Source organism: Cavia porcellus, unplaced genomic scaffold, assembly GCF_034190915.1.
Source record: "Cavia porcellus strain 051 isolate PalLab524CR breed Dunkin Hartley unplaced genomic scaffold, mCavPor4.1 scaffold_32, whole genome shotgun sequence".
Taxonomy (NCBI): Eukaryota; Metazoa; Chordata; class Mammalia; order Rodentia; family Caviidae; genus Cavia; species Cavia porcellus.
The window spans coordinates 15510992-15531595 of record NW_026947515.1 but is presented as its reverse complement, the minus strand read 5'-3'; the positions used below and the strand labels follow the sequence as shown (position 1 = coordinate 15531595).

The window sequence follows — 20604 nt, the reverse complement described above, 5'->3', positions numbered from 1 at the left end:
CAAATGGGAAAACCCAGCCGCCTCCTGTAACTTCAGGTATTAAAGAATTTGCAAAAGGGTAAAATGACAGTCAGGCATACTGATGTGCACCTGGGATGCCAGGCCCCGGTAGGCTTGGGCAGGAAGATCACAAGTTCCAGCTTCAGTCCGGACAATTTAGCAAGACCCTGCCTCAAAACAAATAAAAATAATTTAAAGAGGAAGAAATAAAGAATAGATGACAGGCAGATAGGAAGGGATCTAGGGACGAAAGGAGAAGAGGAAGGAGAGAGGGAGGGAGAAGTAACAATTGAGATACGGCACGTGTGTGTGCCAACTCCTCTGCGTGAAGGCGTTCATTATGTATCGCGAGCATGTACTAATGAAAATTTAGAATAAAGATTAAAGGGGCTGGGGATGGAGCTCGGTAGTAAAGCATCTGCCTTGCATATGTAAAGGCCTGGGTTTAATCCCTAGTACTTAAAAAAAAAAAAGAAAAGCAGGCAAAACATTCCAGGCATCATAGATATGCACACATTGAGTCAAGAAAGGCATTTCCCCTCCTGAGCCTCCCTGCACCAGCAGAACATTTTAGCCAAAATCTCCTCTGAAGAGCCAGGCATGGTGGCACATGCCTGAATCCCAGCCCTTGGGAGGCTGAGGCAGGAGGATTGCCACAAATTGCAGGCCTGCCTGGGCTACATAGTGAGTTCAAGGCCAACCTACACTGCATAATGAGTCCCTGTCTCAACAAAACAAAGGAAAATAAAACAAAAACTCTGCTGTGGCTCCACAGGCTCAGCCCACACCTGCTTCAGCGTTGCTGTCAGGCCTGGCTCTGCATTCTCAGGCTCTGAGGCACAGGGCTGGTGCGGGAGTGTGGGAGTGTTGTGATAAAGCTGGGAGCATTTGCTGTAGCTTTGGACATTGTTATCTCTGGGTCCTGTGCTGATCCAGGTCCCACGTACTTTTAGACAACAGTCCAGTCAACACTAAGAAGGTTGTGTAGCTATCTTCCTGGCTGAAAACTCGGTATCAGCTTGGAATGCACTGTCTGTAATTCCTTAAAATTTATAAACTCGGCAAGTTAAACACTGGGAATTTTTGGTGATGTTTTAATTTCTTCACCAAGCTTTTCATGAAAAGGTTATCTTACTGGACAGTCTTCAGTGAAGGGGGAGTTTATGGAGCTTGGGAAATGTAGAAGGCATCTTATTTTTCCTTTTTGGTGCTGAGGATCAAACTTAGAGCTTTACCATGCTAAAAACACTCGAGGTGCCAATAAAACTATCTTCTCAGGCCCAAAGTTTGTTGTTGATTTTTTGTTTGTTTTTCCTGTACTAGGGACTGAACCCTAGGCCTTTGTACCACGTTACACCCCAGTTCATGTTCTGGTTTTTTTTTGTCTTTTTCCTTTTTATCGGTACCAGGGATAGAACTCACAACTGCCTGCTTGCAAGGCAGGCACTTATGCCACTGAGCTAAATCCCCAGCCCCTCATGTTCTGTTTTTTAGACAGGGTCTCCCTAAATTGGCCAGATTGGATGTGAATTTGTGATCTTCCTGCCTGTTTCCCAAGAGGGATAGGATTAAGGCATATGCACCCTTAGCTAAACAATGCATTTTATAATTCATGCAAGAGTCCCAGTGGTTTTTTTGTATTTTATTATTATTGTATTTTTGTTTTGATTTTGAGACAAGTTCTCAATGTACTGGCCTTGAGCTCAATGCGGCAGCCCAGGTTGGCCTCGAACCTATGATCCTCCTTTTTCTCAATTTCCTGAGGGCAGGGATTATTTTTAGAGCACTTTTAGGTTCATAGCAAAATTGAGAGGAAAATGCAGAGGCTCCCTACATGGCCCCGACCCTTGCATCCCACAGCCTCCTGCATCATCAGATGGGAACACAGCAGACAAACTCCAGCCCCGTGGACCTTTTTTGTTTTACTTTTTAAATTTTTGGGTGCAGAGGTCTGAACCCAGGGGCTTGTGCTCACTAGGCAAGCACTCGACCATTAAACCCCAGCGTGGACTTTTCCTGTTTGCCTTTGCACTACCATTTATCTCCAAAGGTCTTTAAAACAAAACAAAAAACAAAACAGGAAAAGCTTTAATTAGAAAGCAAGAGAAAAATGGTAAGAGACTTTCTAGCCTGAGGAGCAGATGAGGATCAGATAAGCCCTTAACAAAGAAGAGCAAGAAAAATAGGAAAGGGTTTCATCTGGAGCAGACAGGCAGCGAGCACAGGGGAGCAGGGGTCAGGCGGGCCCCTCTTTTTTGCTTTTTAATGATTTGGACTCTCTTTTGATCTCTCTCTTACCAGAGACCAGTATCTGGGGATGTATGTAGCTCAGAGCTTCCCTAGTTCTATCCCAGAATCCCCTACACTCTTCTGTCCCCACACAGAAGGATGGGGAGGAGGGTAAAGGAGAAGAAGAAAATGAAAAAGATTAATTGAGTTTTATTTATTTTTTGGTACCAGGGATCGAACTCAGGACTTCATGCTTGCCAGGCAGGTGCTTATGCCACTGAGCTGTATCCTGGCCTGAAAAAGATTAATTGAATGTTTATTCAATTAATAATAATATTGAATGATTAATAATATTGAATGATTAAAAAATAATATTGAATGATTAACTTTTAAATCTAAGGGGAGGGCTAAATACTATTACTTGAAGAAATGGTAAATAAATATGTATAAAAATGTTTGACGTCAGGCCTGGGGATTTAGCTCAGCGGCATAAGCGCCTGCCTTGCAAGTGTGTGGTCGTGAGTTCGATCCCTGGCACCGATAAAAAAGAAAAAGACAAAAAAAAAGTTCGACATTTACTGGTCATTCAAGAAATGAAAATTAAAACAATGCAGAGATTCTGTCTCAACCCAGAAAGAATGGCTGTCATCAAGAAATCAACCAATAATATAAAGGTGGCGGGGCTGTGGGGAAAAAGGAGCCCTTCTCCACTGGTGGTGGGAGTGTAGGCTGGTGCAACCACTGTGGAAATCAGGTGCAGGTTCCTCAAAATACTAAAACTAGAGGTTCCACTGATCCAGCTATTCCCCTTCTTGGTATCTCCCTAAAAGAATTAAAAGCATCATACCACAGTAATACGTACACTCATGTTTACAGCAGCACAGTTTGTAATGGCTAAATCTTGGAAACAAGCCAAATGTGCCTCCATGGATGAATAAAGAAAATGCTAGTTCTTTATATAATGGAGTACTACTCTGCTTTTAAGAAGGATAAACTTGAGACATTTCTGGGTAAACTGATGCACCTTGAGGCCAAACTAGTAAGTGAAATAAGTTGGATACACCTGTGGAAATATGGCATTGTTTTGTGGTGTGAAAACCTGAAAATGTACATAAGACCCTTTTGGGTATGATAGCAATCATGGAACACTATAACTAGATGTCCTACACAAAATGGAATTGGTCAACTAAACTTAACTAAACTAAAAGAACTCAACGAAACTAAACTTAAGAACTCAACGAAAAAAGCTCACCATTTTAAAACTGCAGTGTGTGTGTTTGTGTGCTGGGATCAAACCCAGGGCCTCCCCATGAGCACTTTCCCACACAAGTTTGGAAGGAAATCGTGCCTTTGAGACAGGAGAGTAGGGCACAGCAAACTGCCTGGCGAAGTCGAGGTGATCCGTCCTGATGAAGTCCCGAGACGCGTGCACTGGCCCTCAAGCCTCCTGCCCCCGGAGCCAGTCAGAGTGCTGGCTCCAGTCCTCTTGGGACAGTGAGAACAGGTTTGGATGGGGTAGTCTAGCCCTGATCTCAGCCTGAGGAGGGGCTCTGTCTTTGAGCTGGGGGCTACTTGCGTTCTTTCACAGTGGTCCTTTCGTGTTGTAGGGCAGTGGTGGCCAACCTGTGGCATATGTGCCACAGTCGGCACGCAGAGTCCTTTCTGTAAGCACAGGAGCCAAGTTACCCCAGCAATGCCCCAGAAGCCTGGCATTCAGGGCACCTGCAGTGCTGGCACTTTGCGATAAATAAGTGGGTTTTGGGTTGCAGTTTGGGCACTCGGTCTCCAAAAGGTTTGCCATCACCACTGGAGTGTGTGTTTTTTTCCCTGCTCTTTCTTGGCCCAAACGCACTCTACAGACATGTTTCTTCTCCTACCTTTAATAAACAGAAAGCCCTACTGCCTTTTGCATTTGTCTGACCAATTCTTTGCTCAGGACAGAAAGAAGCTAGAAACCGTCTCTAGAAGGATGGTGTAGCACCTAAAATCTGATAACACCTGCTCATGGAGAGGCTTAATTCATTCACAAGAAGCAAGGTTTACATGCCTGGTAGTGCAGATCTGTAATTCATGCATTCTGGGAGGTTGAGGCAGGAGGATCAAAAGTTCTAGCTCAGCCTGCCCAATTTAGCAACATAGTGAGACCTTGTTTCAAAATAAGAAAAGGCTGAAAGGGCTGGAGATGCAGTTCAGTGGAAGGCCTGTGCCTTAATGCCTAGTCTACGAAAACAAAACAAAACAAACCTCACAGAGTCAAAACTGTGTTCACAAAAGGAATACAAATCTTCCTGGAGTCCAGACAGAAGAGGGGTTGGGAAGGAAACTGATCAAGGCCAGGTATATTTCATTTTAAATATGCTAGCGAACAAGCCACAGCTCCGACCCCCCCCCCCCCCCATCTTCCGGTCTTTGAAACCAGAGCTCATTCTTTGGTCCTGGGAGAGCCAGGAAGTACCAAGCTTCTGGAGCCATCTGCAGAAGTTACAGGGAAAAGCCATCAACACCCTTTTGACATCAGAGGCTTGTAAAATATGCAAGACACAGAGACGAGAACTATGGGAATTGAGGACTGACCATTCCTGTAGAGGAGGGGGTGAGTGGAGAGGAAGGAAGGAAGGGCCCGGACCGGACAGAACCAGACAGAACCAGACAGGACCGGACAGGACAGGACGGGAGGAGGAGGGGGACAGGGCTGCCTGAAGAGAGAGGTAGGGGGAGAAATTCTTAAGAAAAGAATTCTCTTTTCAGTATGTCACAGAACACTCTAGATATTTTCTAAATTACCAAAAGAATAACATGGGGTTCTATTTAGAACTCTAATGGATTTAGATTTTCCATGTAGCAAACAGCTGTATGTTTGGGGCTTGGAGTTGGAGGTCTGAGGGAGGTGTGAGAATCTGGTTTCATCTTGGGTTCCTTTTGGAGCCTCTGGCAAGCACCAAAGTTCTCAGTTCAACACAAAGCAGAGCAGTGCGTGGAAGGAGCCTGTGAGGCCAGGGGAGTGGCGCCAGGGCAGTGGTGGCACCCACCGAGTCCAAAGCCCAAAGCAGCGGTGTGCAAAAGACCCTCGGAGGCAGAGATCCACAGCAAGCCTTGGTTCAGAGTGGGATGCACGGAAGTTTTCATCGCCAAGGGCCCCAGGGAAACCAGGACCTGCTGTGGTCCTTAGAAGCCACAGTGTCGTCACAGAGAAGGGGAGAGCAGCGACTGTCCCTTGGGCAGTACAGCCAGGCGGCAGCAGCTCACCTATCTGCGCTGCTGCAGGGGAGGAGGCTGCTGATATCCCCGGTGGAAGGATCATCCTCTCCCTGCTCCTGATACTGCTTATCAGTTTGTTTGCTTGACTTTCTCTAAGGCCGAACGCCTCCGGGCTGCCGAGGAGTGTGGAAGCGGCTCCTTCTCACAGAGCCCAGGGCAGAGCCTCTAGGGATCACGGCCTTGGCTGGCCCGGTCAGTCGTTTCCATCTGGATCACACTTACTACCCTGCTCTCAACCAAACACTCTGGAATGGCTTCTCTGGTTTCCTGAAATAATAATGATCTATAAAATAACCTACTTCTGTCACAATCCAAAATAAAAAAGCAACTCCCCCAAATATAATGCCCCCATACACATGAGAAATAAATGGAAAGTCATTATAATAAAATGACATAAATAAAATAAAAGATTTCAGTAGGTAAATGCTTGGGGTATGACTCTACAAGCCCCGAGGAAACCAGGTGTGGGGCACACACCTGTAATCCCTGCTGCTCCAGGCTTGTTCAGTTGCCTGCAAATTAAATTTAATCTCGAAATAAAAAATAAATTCCCAGTACTGCAAATCAATCAATCAATCCTCAGTAGTACAAATAAATAAGTAATACAATTGTTAAAATGGTGGGTGTGTGGCTCAGTGGTTCGGTGCCTGCCTGGTATTTGCAAGGCCCTGCATTTCCCTTTGTAAAAGGAAAACAAACCACAGTGAGGTACCACTTCATACCGCATAGATGGCAATAATAAAGAAAGACAGGTAATAACAAGTGTCAGTGAGGACAGGGAGAATGTGAAACCCTCGTCCACTGTTGGTGTGAATGTAAAATATTGCCATCACTGTGGAAACACTTCGGCGGTTTCTCAAATGTGAAACACAGAGTTCCCACATGATCCAGTAACTCTATTTCTAGGGAAATGCAATTGTGTGGTCATACAAAGACTTGCACAGAATGTTCAAGGCAGCATGAATCAAACAACAATAGCCAAAAAGCCATAACAATCCAACTGGCCATCAGCTGAGGAGTGAGGGACCCGCAGGGGGTCCGTGTACAATGGCATTCCATTCCCAAGGAAAAAGCAGGGTGTCCTCACGCTTGCCGCAGCATGGGTGGTCCTCAGAAACTCTAGGCTTGGGCTGAGGATGTAGCTCAGCGTGGAGTGTGTGCGGAGTGTGGTGTGAGGGGCCAGATGTGTGTTCACACCTTAGCACCACAGGTGACCAACCAACCAAACAAATGACCCTAGGTGTAAATAGAGAAGCCAGTCACAAAAGACCACGTGTTTATGATCTCATTTAGATAAACTGTCTCTAAACCATCAATCTCTAGAGAGAAAGAAAGGGCTAAGGGTGTATCTGAGGGGCAGAGCACTTGCCTAGCATGTACAAGGTGTGGGTCTGATCTCCAGGGAAGGGAAAAACAGTAGATTAGTAGCTGTCGAGGACTGGAGCAAAAATGAGAGTGACTTTATTTACTTTTTTTGGTACTGGGAATAGAACTCAGGACCTTGGGCTTGCTAGGCAGGCGCTTGTGCCCCTGAGCTACATTCCCAACCCGTGACTGACTTTAAAAGGCACAAAGTTTCCTTTACAAGTGGTGAAATATTCTAAAATTGAATAGTAGTGATAGTTGAACAAGTATTCAAATTACTGTAGATCACTGAATTGTGTACTTTACATGAGTGAATTTTTTTTTTGAAAGTATACAACAGAACAAGTCAGAATAAAGCCAACTAAGATCTTACAGTGAAATTGATACAGAACTTCACAGCAGGTTACCGGGATAACAGTAATAGGTATCACAGTATATTTTGTTATCTTTATAATAGTTGTTCTTTCAGTCACGTATATCAAAATGAGATGAAATATAGAATACTATAGAACTTATCAAAACAGAATATTGAATAGAGCAGTACCATTAATTAGAAAAGAGCAAAACAGTAATAAAAGTATTTGCCTTCAAAGAAATGGTAGAAGGAAGTCCCCTTATTTGCCATGGCCAACCTCCCAGGAGATGCTCAGATTTCTGGTTCCCATTTGCTAATGGGCGGGGTGGAGGGAGAAGGAGGATAGGGGAAGTGGGATATTTGACTCTAGGCTATGTAGCAGTAGGTTCACTATTGCTAAGCAGGGAGGCAGGATGGTCATTTGTTTTCACAGCGTCCTCAGTTCCAACATGGCGTGGATCTCAGGAGACGCTGCTGGTTCTCCCCCTGGAAGGGCTGCAGTCTACATGAGTGAATTTTATGATACATAAGTTATGTCTCTAAAAGTTTTTTGTTTGTTAAAGCAATACATTTGAGCTGGGCACAGTGGTGCATACCTGTAATCCCAGCACTCATGAGGCTGAGTGGGAGAATTTTGGTGAGTTTGAGGCCAGCCTGAACTACATAGAGACCCTGTCTCAAAGAAACAAAAAATGAAAGGAAGGAGGGCAGGAAGAAGAGAGAAAGAGAGAAAGAGAGAGAATGAGAGAGAGAGAGAGAGAGAAGGGGGAAAGTGATTAGCTAAGGAACTTTTATCTCTGAGATAACTATAAGTGAAACTTTTCAACTTAAAAATTCACTGGGCGTATCAGGCACTGTTGCTGGAGCCTGTGAGCTTTGTTAGAGCCTACAAAGAAGGTTTAGTTTGAAATCTAAAACACAGCATTTGGTTTGAACTACAAAACCTTAAAAAAAATCAACAATCAAATGATGACCGATTATAATCCTAAATCAACAGGCTGGGCTTGTTGCTCACGTGTAGAGGACCCGCCTAGTATTCCCAAGGACCTGGCTTCAAGCCCAGGACCCCACTGCCCGAAACAACAAACAACCAAACACCCCAGGGAACAGCTCATGTGTGACACAAGTGGGGAGACCTGTGGAAGTCGGGCAGCAGCAGCGTGAGGTCTGGGCCAGCTGGCTGCCTCACCTGGCCAGTTCTTTCTTTCCTTAAAGCAAGATCTTTCTCAGTCCTTCTGTAGCCCTTTCCAGTACCTGCCCCTGTCTGGGCACCCAAGCTCCATAGAAATTAGTGTGGGCAAATGGTTCCATGGTAGAGAAAGGTGTCACCTCACAGAGCACAACGGCTGCTGCCCCTGCCTCATGAGGGACCCGGGTTTTCATACCCAGGCATAGTCGGTACTGTGATGGGGATTATTTGTTCACATGTGTTCCCTGTTAAATGAGTGTGTTCCTTGCAGACTGGATAGCTCCCGGGCTGTTGAATCCTGGGATCCAGGATGGGTCCAGACACATGCTCTGTGTTCAAAAAGACATTTAATTTTTTTTTTTTTTCTTTTTGAGGGGCCAAGGATATAGTTCAGTGGCACAGTGCTTGCCTGGCAAACATGAGGTTCTGAGTTTGATTCTTGATATTAAAAAATAAAAACAATTTTTTTTGGAGATAGAGTCTCACTCTGTAGCTCAGACCGGCCTTGAATATGTGATCCTCCTGCCTTGGGCTCTCAAGAATCTGGGGTTACAGGTGCACATCACTGTGACAGCCTTAAAAAGACATTTCTTAAAACAGGTATGGCAGTCTGCACCTGTAATTCTGGTACTCTAGGAGGCCAAAGCAGAAGAACTCAAGCCCAGCTGGGGCAATTTCATGCCATAGCAAGACCCTGTCTCAAAATAAAAAGGACTGAGGAGCCAGGCATGGTGGGATTACAGGCACCCCCCTGTAATCCCAGCACTCAGGAGGCTGAGGCAGAAGGATTGTCAGGATAGGCTGCACAGTGAGTTTAAAAGCAGCCTGAACTGCATAGCAAGACCCTGGCTCAAAAGAGAAGGGTTGGGGATGTAGCTCAGTGTGAAGGTCCTGGGTTCAATTCCCAGTACCAAGACAGAGACAGAGACAGAGCATGTACCTGGGCCTTTGCTTTTGTCTCATTCTGTATCTAATCCTCCTTGGGAAAGAGGTGCTCCAGAGGCTTAACTAGAGGATCGTAAGTTTCACACCACCCTGGGCCCCTCAGGGAGCCCTTGTCTCAAAGTATAATAATACAAAGGGATGACAACAGAGGTCAGTACTCCCTGGACTTAATTTCCCAGTGCCACACACATCCGTGCACACCCACACCCACACACACACACACACTGCACAAGTGTTATCACTATTAGCTAATCATTATAATAATTGACTCACATAAAAATCATCAATGAATACTAAAAATAGTGTGTGAAAGTTGAAAGATTAGCAAGATATTTATAGTCTCAATGTATCCCAGAAGGTATTTTAGTAAGTACCATAAAATTAGTTTTTATGGAGAAGGTTGCTGACTTTGTGGTGGAGAAAGCTGGCGGCCACCACCTTCTCTGTCACAGGAAAAAGGGACAGGAGATGTCTCCTGCTCTGATGCACTGAGAAGGCGGAGAATTCTTGCCCCAAATATATATACCGAATCCACTAATGAGAAAAGGGTGTTCCCAAGCTGAGAGACAGCTTGCAAAATAACCACCTTCTCAAAAATAGCAAGGCTATGAAAGACAGGAAGAGAGAACAGTTTCCAAATGGAAGAGGACTAAACACACACACGCACTCATGTGCACACACATGCACGTGCACACACACTTGCATGCACACGTGCACGCACACACACACACACACACACACACACACACAACAGGACCAGGAGTACAGCTCATTGGTAGAGCACTTGACTAGCATCTACAAGGCTCTAGAACTGCAGAAAACAAAACAAAACAAAACAGGACAACAGAATGCAATGCATGATTTAGAACTTTTTGGTATCATAAAGGACATTATTGGAGCGATTGGCAAAATCTGAAGCACATCTATTAGCAGTCCTACTGTATGAAAGGTTTTTTTTTTTTCCGTTTGAGACAGGGTCTCACTATGCAGTTCAGGCTATCCTTGAACTCACTATGTAGCCCAGGCTGGCCTCAAACTCACAGAGTTCTCCTGCCTCAGCCTCCCAAGTGCTGGGCTTACAGGCGAGCACCATCACATCCGGCTTTGAAGTTGCATTTTCTGATTCTGATAACCTTACTGTGGTTGTATTGCCGCATGAGTCCTTATTTTTAGGGAATACACAAAGCAGGGATGAGTGACAGAGCCAATGTGGTAAAAGCTAAAATCTGAGCAATGTGGGTGAAGGTTGCATGGAAACTCCCTGAACTATTCCTGCAACTTTTTAGTAAGTTACAATTACGCAAAAAAGAAAAAAGTTGCAACACATTATCCTGTCCTCTGCCTCTCAACACCAAAGCTATGTGAATGTGTTCTGTGACACCAAGAGAGTCTGGTAAGCACAACAAAGCTGTAGAAAGGATTTTCTTTTGAGGTACTGAGGCTCGAACCCAGGGCCTACTGGCCTAGGTGTGTACTCACCCCTGAACTACACCCCAACCCAAAAGGATTCTGAGTTATCCAAATTCCTTTCTTTATATTGATTCTGCCCTCAAGGCCATCCATGAGTTTTGCATGGGTAAGGTAAATTTTATTTATGTCAATATGCTTTTACAAATTCCATATGTTATAGTGCACATTGGACTGTATTTATTTATTTTTAAAATAGTGGTCAACACAGTATATGTGATGGAAGTCCAATTGCTTTCTTAGATAGCAGAGTTTGGATTGTTGGAACAGGGCTGGTAGGGAAGTCTCTCAATCTTCAAAGACCCCCGACAGCCTGGGTCTACCTGCTCTGATAGGGTTAGCACGCAGCCTCATGATCAAAGCTGAACCTCAAACTCCACACCAACCTTGTGGTTAGCAAGTGGTCCGCTCTCTAGCCCTACAGAGGGAAGGTAAGACAAGGGCACAAGGAAAAGCAGGAGACAGGGAAGAAAGGAAGAGGGGGATGGAGTGGGGGACAAACCAAGTTTAGCCTTGTGCTAGCAGGCTTCACGTGAGCTCGGGTCCCTGGGGCTGTGGCCGCTTCCTTGTCTTAAGGACAATTTTGGAAGGACAGATTTATTTGGTGTAAATCAAACAAACAGAAAAACCTCCTCATCTACATCCAGTGGTCATTTGTGGTGTTGAAAACTCTCCTCACTTCAAATAAAGCCTTTATTTCACCCAATCAGGAGAGTGAACATGATTCCAGGACCAGGAAGAAAGAGAAAAACAAAACAAAACAAACAAACAAAAAAACACCTGAGCTTCATTTAAAAGAAATCCAGCTACACACCCACATTGCAGCCAAAAGAAACTGGGGAGAACAAAGGTGCTCCTACCCGCTTTTATGGGAAATACATGCCGCGCTTTTTGTTATACCTTTTTGTTCCGGGGCAGTTTACTGCTGCAAGAAGTGTGTGGATCGGTGTCTGGGCGGCCACATTCTATCAGAAAATCAGGGAAGAAGAGCAGGGCTGTTGAGCTGTGCTACAAACTCCTTCCTGTGCAAGACAAAGCGCTCATCTTGCGACCGACTAAAGTGGCAGGATTGAGACCACAGGAAGCATAAAGAGTAATAGATTTGGGGTTGGGTGACTATTGTGAAATTTGGTCATAAGGTGTTCAAGTCAATAAACTTCTTTCTTCGATGGGTAGACTTTAGATATGCCTGATGAGCACAGTCAGCATAGGAGCTTTGTGCCTGTACCTACAGGATCCATCTTGCTTCTTCTTCCCCCATTCCTCTCCCCTCTCCACCCCTCTGGCCTGCTTATTTACAGCTTTGTTCCCATTGTCCCTTCTATCTTTGCTCTTGTCCCTTCTTCCCCTTCCCTCCTCTTTCCTTTGTTCCCCTTCTCCGCTGAACATTTGCTTACCATTTCTCAGTATCTGTTACACATTTTGGTCCTTATTTACACTTTCAGTTTCTCACACGAGAGAAACAATGTGGCATTTAAACATGTGTGTCCAATTTATTTCATATTAGAGTAGGGTCGCATGGCGCATCCATTTAGCTAGAAATGTCTCAACCTTATCCTTCTGTATGGCAGAATATAGTCCATTGCATAAAAAAAGCCCAACGTCTTTATCCATTCATCTGTTGATGGGCATATGGGTTGTTTCTAAGATTTAGCTCTTGTAAACTGTGTGGCTATAAACATGGGTGTGCATATATCACTGTGGTATGATGCTTTCAATTTTTTGGGAAGCTACCAAGAAAGGAAATAGCTGTGTCAAATGGAACCTCTAGTTTCAGGTTTTTGAGGAATCTCTACACTGATTTCCATAATGGTTGCACCATTAAAAAATATTGATTCTTCAGGTCCCTTTTTTAAGAAAACTGCCTGTATCTAATAAATACCTGGCCTCTTGCCGGGTGTGGTGGCTCATGCCTGTTAATCCCAGCACTCGGGAGGCTGAGGCAGGAGGATCGTTTCGAGTTCAAGATCAGCCTGGGCTCCAAAGTGAGCTCAAGGCCAGCCTGAACTGCACAGCGAGACCCTGTCTCAAAAAGACAAAAAAATAAAATAAAATAAAATAAAATAAATAAATACCTGGCCTCTTTCTTGTGAGGAGACTTTTGGATATTTACCTTTTGCTCAAGGTACCTTTTGCTTTGAGGCAAAAAAAAAAAAATTGGGGTAAAATATGTATTTGAAGGTTCCAAAGTTTGCTCACAAAGTACTTCACTTATAGTAAAAGTAATAAAGTTACTGTTAGCATCCCAGAGTTAGAGGGGACCTCTTTCTTAGGGTAGAAACATTTCTACAAGAAGCTGGAGAAATTGGAGCTTACTTTGTTTACAGAAATCTGCTCCACCCCACTCATGAGAATTTCATGATTGTAGACATTTCCCTGTGCCAGCAATTTCAAAATCTAAAACCAGTGGGTTTTTGCAAGTGTTGCAAAAGATTTTGTAAATCTTGATCTGAATCCTTTTGAATAGTTTGGGTTGAGACAGTGTGTTGTGGTTATGGGGCCCTGGTCACTCCCAGGAGATCATTCCTCTAAGTCCCCACACTGTCCTTTAGGGTGAGGATGGAGGAAAACAAGATTTGAACCAACGCAGGGAACACACTAAGAGAATGCCCTGGTGTCCGTGTGTCTAGTCCCAGGCACTGCAATCAACCAAAATGCTCTGGCTGTTAAGATCACACTAAAGGCCACATATTTTTATTTCGTAACATACGAGAGGGCAGCTTGCCAAGTACTTGGTTTTGGGTGTGGAATCTGTTTAAAGAAAAAAAGCTCTGCACTTTGTCACTTTTTTCAGACTGGATTAACCCTGTAGCACTAGCCACAGCACCAAGGAATTCTCATCACTTGATCTGGAAATGCTCTTTTCTTTTTTCAGTGATTTTATGTAAAAATATTCCACTTTCAGGGTGTGCTCTGCGGTCTGCAACCAGACTGTGGGTAGAAAGGGTGAAAAGCTTTTTTGGAGCGTTTTACTGAAAAGTTACCTGCTTGAGACCAAAATTAAACTAAACAGAACAGAAAATACCAACAGGTTATTTTCTTTCCTCAAAGTAGAATTTGACTTGTAAAGTTAAAAACAAACTTAGGGGGTCTCTTTTCATTTTTCTAGCTGAACCTTCTTCGTATCTCTCTTGCTCTCTATTTTTCCTCTCTCATATTAAAGAGTAGAATCCTTGCTCATTGAGTTGAAGGAAGTTTAAAAGACTAGATCAACCTCCCAATTTGATGGATAAAAAGGGTAAAAAGTTAAGTAATTAGCCCAAGGTCTCACGGGGACGAAAGCCTAAGTCACCCTCTCTGAGTCTTGTGTTTTTGCAGCGATCTCAGCATTTTTTAGAGAAGAGGTTTACATGGGAGGATTCATCACAGGTCTGTGTGCTTCTCTATGTCTTTGCTGAATGAAGAGCCATACTCTGAACTTCCACTACCAAGAACCACGGGAGCTGGACTCAGGGCCCTGCCTGTGCCCGTTTTATGTCAGGACAATGGTGAAATCAGACAGGGTAACAGGAAAGAGGCTCTTTTGGCTGCAGTTCTGGAAGTTTGAGGCATCTGCTGATGGCTTTCTTGCTGGCGGGGTCTCAAGGCACTGCAGGGCATCACGTGACGGGAGACAGGGAGCACAGGCCGCCTTCTGGTCTCTCTCTTTTCATAAAACCACTTGGGCTCAGTCATGGGGCATTGACCCTGATGACCTTCACTAATGCTAATCACTCTTCAAAGCCCCACCTCTAATCACCATAGCTAGATGAAGCCTTCACACTCTTAATACCTAACAGTAGGGATTAAATTTCAACCCAAGGTGGGGGGCACCCTCAGACCACATCCAAACCACTGCCAATCCTAAATCCTAATTCTAGTTGCAATAGGATGTAGGGTGAATATTTCCTCAGACACATTATCCTATTTTAATGCTGATTTTTTTTTTGTAGGAAAAAGTTTGGTTTTATTTACACATATTCCAAAATTGGCTACCAATATATTTCTGAATTATTATCTTGTTTGATATGAGTGATTGTTAGAATCTGGAAGGTAAAAGGAAGAAAACAAATGGGTATTTTAAAATTTAAATTTTAATCTAATTTTTTAAATTTAATTTTTTCCCACGGTATCAGGGTTTGAACTCAGGGTCTTATATAATACTAGACAAGAGTTCTACCACTGAACTATATCTTCAGTCCTTTTTTATTTTATCTTAAGGCAAGGTCTTACTAAATTGTGCAGGATGGCCTCAAACTTGTGATCTTTCTGCCTCAGGCTCAAGTATGTGGGACTACAGGCATGAGTCACCAAGCCTAGCTGAATTCTCTTTTTATTTTTAATTAATTAATTGGCCCTTTGGGGGCATCCCTGAGATCAAACTCATGACCTTGTGCTTGCTGCTGAAGCTATACCCCTGGCCTTTTTCTTTCTTTTTTCTTTTTTTTTTTCTTTTTTTTTTTTTTTGTCTTTTTGAGACAGGGTCTCACTTTGCAGTTCAGGCTGGCCTTGATCTTACTTTGTAGCCCAGGCTGGTCTCAAACTTACGATGATCCTCCAGCCTCAGCCACCGGAGTGCTGGGATTACAGGCATGAGCCACTGCCACTGGCTTTAATTCTCTCTCTCTCTCTCTTTTTCTTTTTTGAGACAAGGTCTCACTATGCGGTTCAGGTTAGTCTTGGACTCACTTTGTAGCCCAGGCTGGGCTTGAACTTGCAAGGATCTGCCTGTCTCAGCCTCCCAAGTGCTGAGATTATAGGAGTGCACCATCAGGCCTGGTGAATTCTTTTTAAAAACAAAAATCTTTGAAGTACTGCTATGTACAGACTTGCTCTATCCAAGCCTGGTCTAAGATACTTACAATCACACAACCAATGGGAAGGCAGTTTTAGTATTCCCTTCTCGCGTGTGGGATGTGAGTGCAGCAGGGGGGACTGCAGCAGGGGGAGCCCAAGGAACTGGCCTCGGGTGGCTCAGGTCAGAGGAAGCAGCATGATGAAATTTGCGTTTCTGTTCACAGATTCTGGGCCTGAAAGTACTACACGTAGAGATCCTATGTGGATTTTGCCTTAGATTTGGCTTCTTCTACTTCAATAGCTCTGTGGCCTTTATTTCCTTCCTGCTTTGCTGATTCAAGACCCCAGGAAGCATGGCTTCCTGTCAGGAACAGTTTGAGGACTGCCTGCAGCTATGCAGACTCAGCAATGTAGCTGAAGGATATTAGAGAGTCTGCAGAGGGCCAGAGGTGCCTGTGTGCATGTGTGAAAGTGTATGTGCACACACAGCGAACATGCACGCATGCACACACACTGAAAATGTATACATACTCATATACTGTAGACCTACATGCATTTATACAAACACACTGCATCTGATCAGCAGAGAAGATTGAAAGGTGGTGGATATAAGCAACAACTGAAAAGCAAGAAATAACCAGTAGATATGCTTGGAAACACCAGAAATTGTTTAAAATTCTACTTGTTTTCTTTTGGAAAGGTTTCTGCCTTCATTAGCAAGGAAAATAATACAGAGGTTCTTTTGTTTATAAATATACCCATTGAGTTAAACATTTTTATATGTAAATTGAGGTGAAATTCACATAACATAAAGTTATTCATTTTAAAATGTTCAGGCCGAGGCTGGGAGTAGTTCAATAGCATAAGCATCTGCCTGGCAAGCACAGGGATATAAAAAAAAAAAAATTGTTCAGTCTGGTCGTTTGAGAATGTTGTTGTACCACATCTCTATCTTGTTCTAAAATGCTTTTGTAACCCCTAAATAAAATGGTCTACTAAACAGTGCTTCCCCATTTTCCCCTGCCCCAGACCCTGCCAATTGTAGTGACTTTGCAAAGCACTGCCTCTCTCCTCCTGCTGGTACTGGCACTGTCAGGAAAACATTCGTGGCTGCTGATGGTCACATCACTAAGTTACCGCTTCTCTCCGGCCACACTTAGATGACTTACCTGCTCACACCAGCTCTTGCTGTGGTCTATTCCTCTTGTCCAATTTCTCGAACGACAATCTGGCCAGGAACCAGCAGGTCAGAATCAGCATCCTCCACAGAGTACTATTCAGGCACCAAAATGAAAATAACCTATTTGAAAGAAAGAGATCAGTGATGACATTTTTATATGCATTTTATAAAAGGAGAAAAAATTTAAACATGAATCTGCAACTATTCAATAAAACACTATACCATCTTTTTTTTTAAGTTTTAAAAAATTGTGAAATGCTACATTTATAGAAAAGTGTATGAAATAAAGATATCCAGCTTATTTTTTTTAATTTTTTTAAATGGGCAACGATTCTTGATCCTTGGGCTTTATTTTATTTATTTATTTATTTATTTATTTTGTCTTTTTATCAGTACCGGGATCGAACTCACAACTGCCTACTTGCAAGGCAGGCGCTTATGCTGCTGAGCTAAATCCCCAGCCCCTTATTTTTTTTTTTTAATCACAAAAAGTTGTTATAAAACATTAGGTGAAGAAACACATCATTGGTCTGCTTGAGCTCTCTTGGACAGCTGCCTTCATCCAGCATAAATTAATGGTCTGAATTGCTATAGGTCAATATCTGGCTGACGTAAGTGTCTTCAGTAAAATCACAGACCTCTTTGCTTTGGTTAGGGCAGTTCATGAGTGGTTCTTAGAATCTGTCCCTCTCAGGTTGACATCTGACACTACTTGGTTTGCTGACTTAATGACTATAGCCAAGGTGACATAGTTGCTGTCCTCAACAGGTTTGTCCCGTGTGCCATTTATCTGGATTGCCTGGGGTTCATAAACAGTATTGTGGCCCATTCCCAAAGAACCTGGCACTGGATCCAAAGAAGCCACAAAACCCAGCATAAAAACAAAACAAATGAAAACAGAAACATTGAAAGACAAGGCAACAAAATGCTCCCCAAACCAGTGCAGGAGGTGTTATTGAAAAGGAAATCATAAGCCACACAACAGAAATTTCTGAAAGGGTATCTGTCAGGTAAAAACTTCAACAAGGTGCTCGACAAATTTAAAGAAGATATAACTAATCAGAAACATATGATCAGCAAATTTTAAAAAGATACTAATAAAAATCAAGTGGAGGTAAAGGGAGAGATGCAAAACATGAATGTGTGGCATAGAAAAGAATGGGAATCCATAAAAAAATTCCAAACAGAAAGCCAGAGTTCAAAAATATGATTGAGCTCGGAACCTGGTGGGACCCCATCCAGCAACCCTGAGTGGCAGGGAAACCTCCTGTGCTGAGTGGTGTGAGCTTAAGGCCCGCACAGAACACTCCATCCAGCTGCTCAGCCATGGTACACTAGTCAGAACCTGGTAGAGTCCCACCCCGCAACCTCAAGCAGCCGAGAGCTTCAGAGAGCCACATGGGGTGTGCAGAAGGTCCTCTCAGCGTACTTCCCCAATTTGAGGAGCCTTCCAGTGCCACTAGGGACCTGGTAAGACCTGCCAAATGACCCCCAGTAAACTGGGGAAACCCCCTGCAGTACAGACAGACACCCTCAATCCAGGATGCAACTGAGACCTTGCATTCAGCTTCCCTAGGGGAATACAGGAAAATGACAAAACGAAAGAGCAAAATGCAATCTCAGACCTCCAGTCCAGACAAGCTGAGGAGACATGGACATAGAAGAAAGTGTAAGCTACACACGTGAAACTTCTGAAATGATAGCAGCTGAAGAAAAGAAACGATTCTATGAAGCTGTACAGCAACTCAGATCAGAAATAATCTCCCAGGTAAAAGAAGAAATGAGAAACATACTAACAGAAATGCGGAACACATCTAAGGACACATTTAAAAAAAATTGAGGAACACTGCAAAAAGATAGAAATCTTGTTTTTTTCTTTTTTTTTTTTTTTTGTCTTTTTCCTTTTTATTGGTACTGAGGATCGAACTCATGACTGCCTGTTTGCAAGGCAGGTGCTTATGCTGCTGAGCTAAATCCCCAGCCCCTAAGATGTAAATCTTGAATGAACACTATAAGAAAGAAATAGAATGCATGAAATAGATCCAAAGAGATATCCAGGAAATCAAAAATTCCATCAAAAGCTGGCAAAACTGCCACAATGAATGTGAAGATAGACTTTCAGACCTTGGGGCTGGGGATTTAGCTCAGCGACATAAGCACCTGCCTTGCAAGCAGGCAGTCGTGAATTCGATCCCCGGTACCGATAAAAACAAAAAAGACAAAAAAAAAAAAAAAAAAAAAAAAAAAGATAGACTTTCAGACCTTGAAGACAAGATTGCAGCTAGTGAACAGGAAAGATCTCTTAAAAATAACAAGGAATCAGGAAACCATTCAACAGTTGCAAAATGATGCAAAGAAAAATATTATAAGATTGATAGGTGTAAATGACAAAGGTGACAACGCAAATGATATAAATGACATACAGACCAGTGAAGCATATTGAACTCCAATTAGCTATAACCAAAATAAATCTACACCCAGATAGATGATAATCAACATCCTAGACATTCAACATAAGAACAGAATATTAAAAACTGTTAGAGAAAAGAAACAGATCACCGATAAAGGAAAGCCCACCAGAATCACAGCAGAATTCTCAACACAAACAGTGAAGTCAAGAAGAGCAGGGGGAAAAAAAAAAGAAGAGCATGGAAGCCAAGCGTGGTGGCTCACGCTGTAATCCCAGCACTCACATGAGGCTGAGGCGGGAGGATCGTTGCGATGCAGCCTGAGCTGCATAGAGAGACCCTGTCTCAAAAACAAAAACAAAAACAAAAACAAAAACAGAATCTTACAGGCTGCTACAGAAAAGCAATGGGCCAGAAGAATCTAATCCATGCCTTCCCATGAGCCAGGGGCAGACTATTGGGAATGGGAAGAGAATCAAGAAGCCAAACCACGTCTTCCCTTGAGCCAGCCAGTGCAGAGGCTTGGAGACAAGAAGAGCATATGGTGGCTCCTTACCTGGAGGTATAAAAGGGAAGGAGGAAATACCAATGCATTCTATTCTTGGGAGAAGCTTCAGTCTTCACTTTTGGTTTGGAGGTCATCTCCTGGCTTGCAGTGTAGGCTCCTCAGCTTTCCGGCATAGACTCTTCAGCCTTTCATCACAGAGCCTTCAGCCTTCTGTCGATGACCCATCAGCCTGCTGGTGTGGACTTGCACAAGATACTAGGGTGAGCTCCAGACCTTGGATCGACTCGTTTGGCCTCCAGTGCATAGACACCCTCTGCACACTTCCTCATCCGACTCTGTGGCTGACTATCATAAACTAATCTTGTTTGTTTTACATCAGTATATCTCGTGTTATATCTGTTCTCTCTAGTAAAACCCTGATTAATACAGATTTTGGTACCGAGAGTGGGCCTAGAGAAACAGAATTATAATAATGGCATTCTTTAATGACATTAGAGTTCCCTGGAGTTGGCTCTGCAATTTGGTGAGACCTGAAGACACCAAGGTCTCCACTCGTACTTCTGTGGAATATACTGATAATCCTTGGCGTGAACTGTTTAAGCTAATATGTCTCATAAACCCATTTGATTATCCTAATTCACCAGTTGTGAGATGTCAGAAATTTAGTGACTCTGTACGAAACAATTTTGAATATCTTTGGCAGAGTAGACAATATAATGATGCTGGATGGTTGGTCTTAGCCTCTTTGGACAAACTAATGAAGGAAACATCCCATCTCCAGAAACAGATAAGAGGAATTCATGTTCAGCTGGCCTAGAAGTTTTGGTTCCAGAGGGGGGAGGCTTATACCAGGAAGCATGACAATGGTTCCATTGAACTGGAAGCTGGTCATTTTGGTCTCTTCACGCCTCTGAGGAAACAAGC

General features: G+C 43.4%; 1 long non-coding RNA gene across 1 annotated transcript; it reads right to left on the bottom strand.

The window, feature by feature from the left end:
- Positions 1–2428: 2428 nt before the first annotated feature.
- On the bottom strand, positions 2429–19979 carry LOC134474306 (uncharacterized). The gene is made up of 3 exons (XR_010045051.1): positions 19729–19979; positions 16754–16884; positions 2429–2523 (listed from the first exon to the last, which is right to left on the bottom strand). It is a non-coding gene; the product is annotated as an uncharacterized LOC134474306 (long non-coding RNA).
- Positions 19980–20604: the final 625 nt, after the last annotated feature.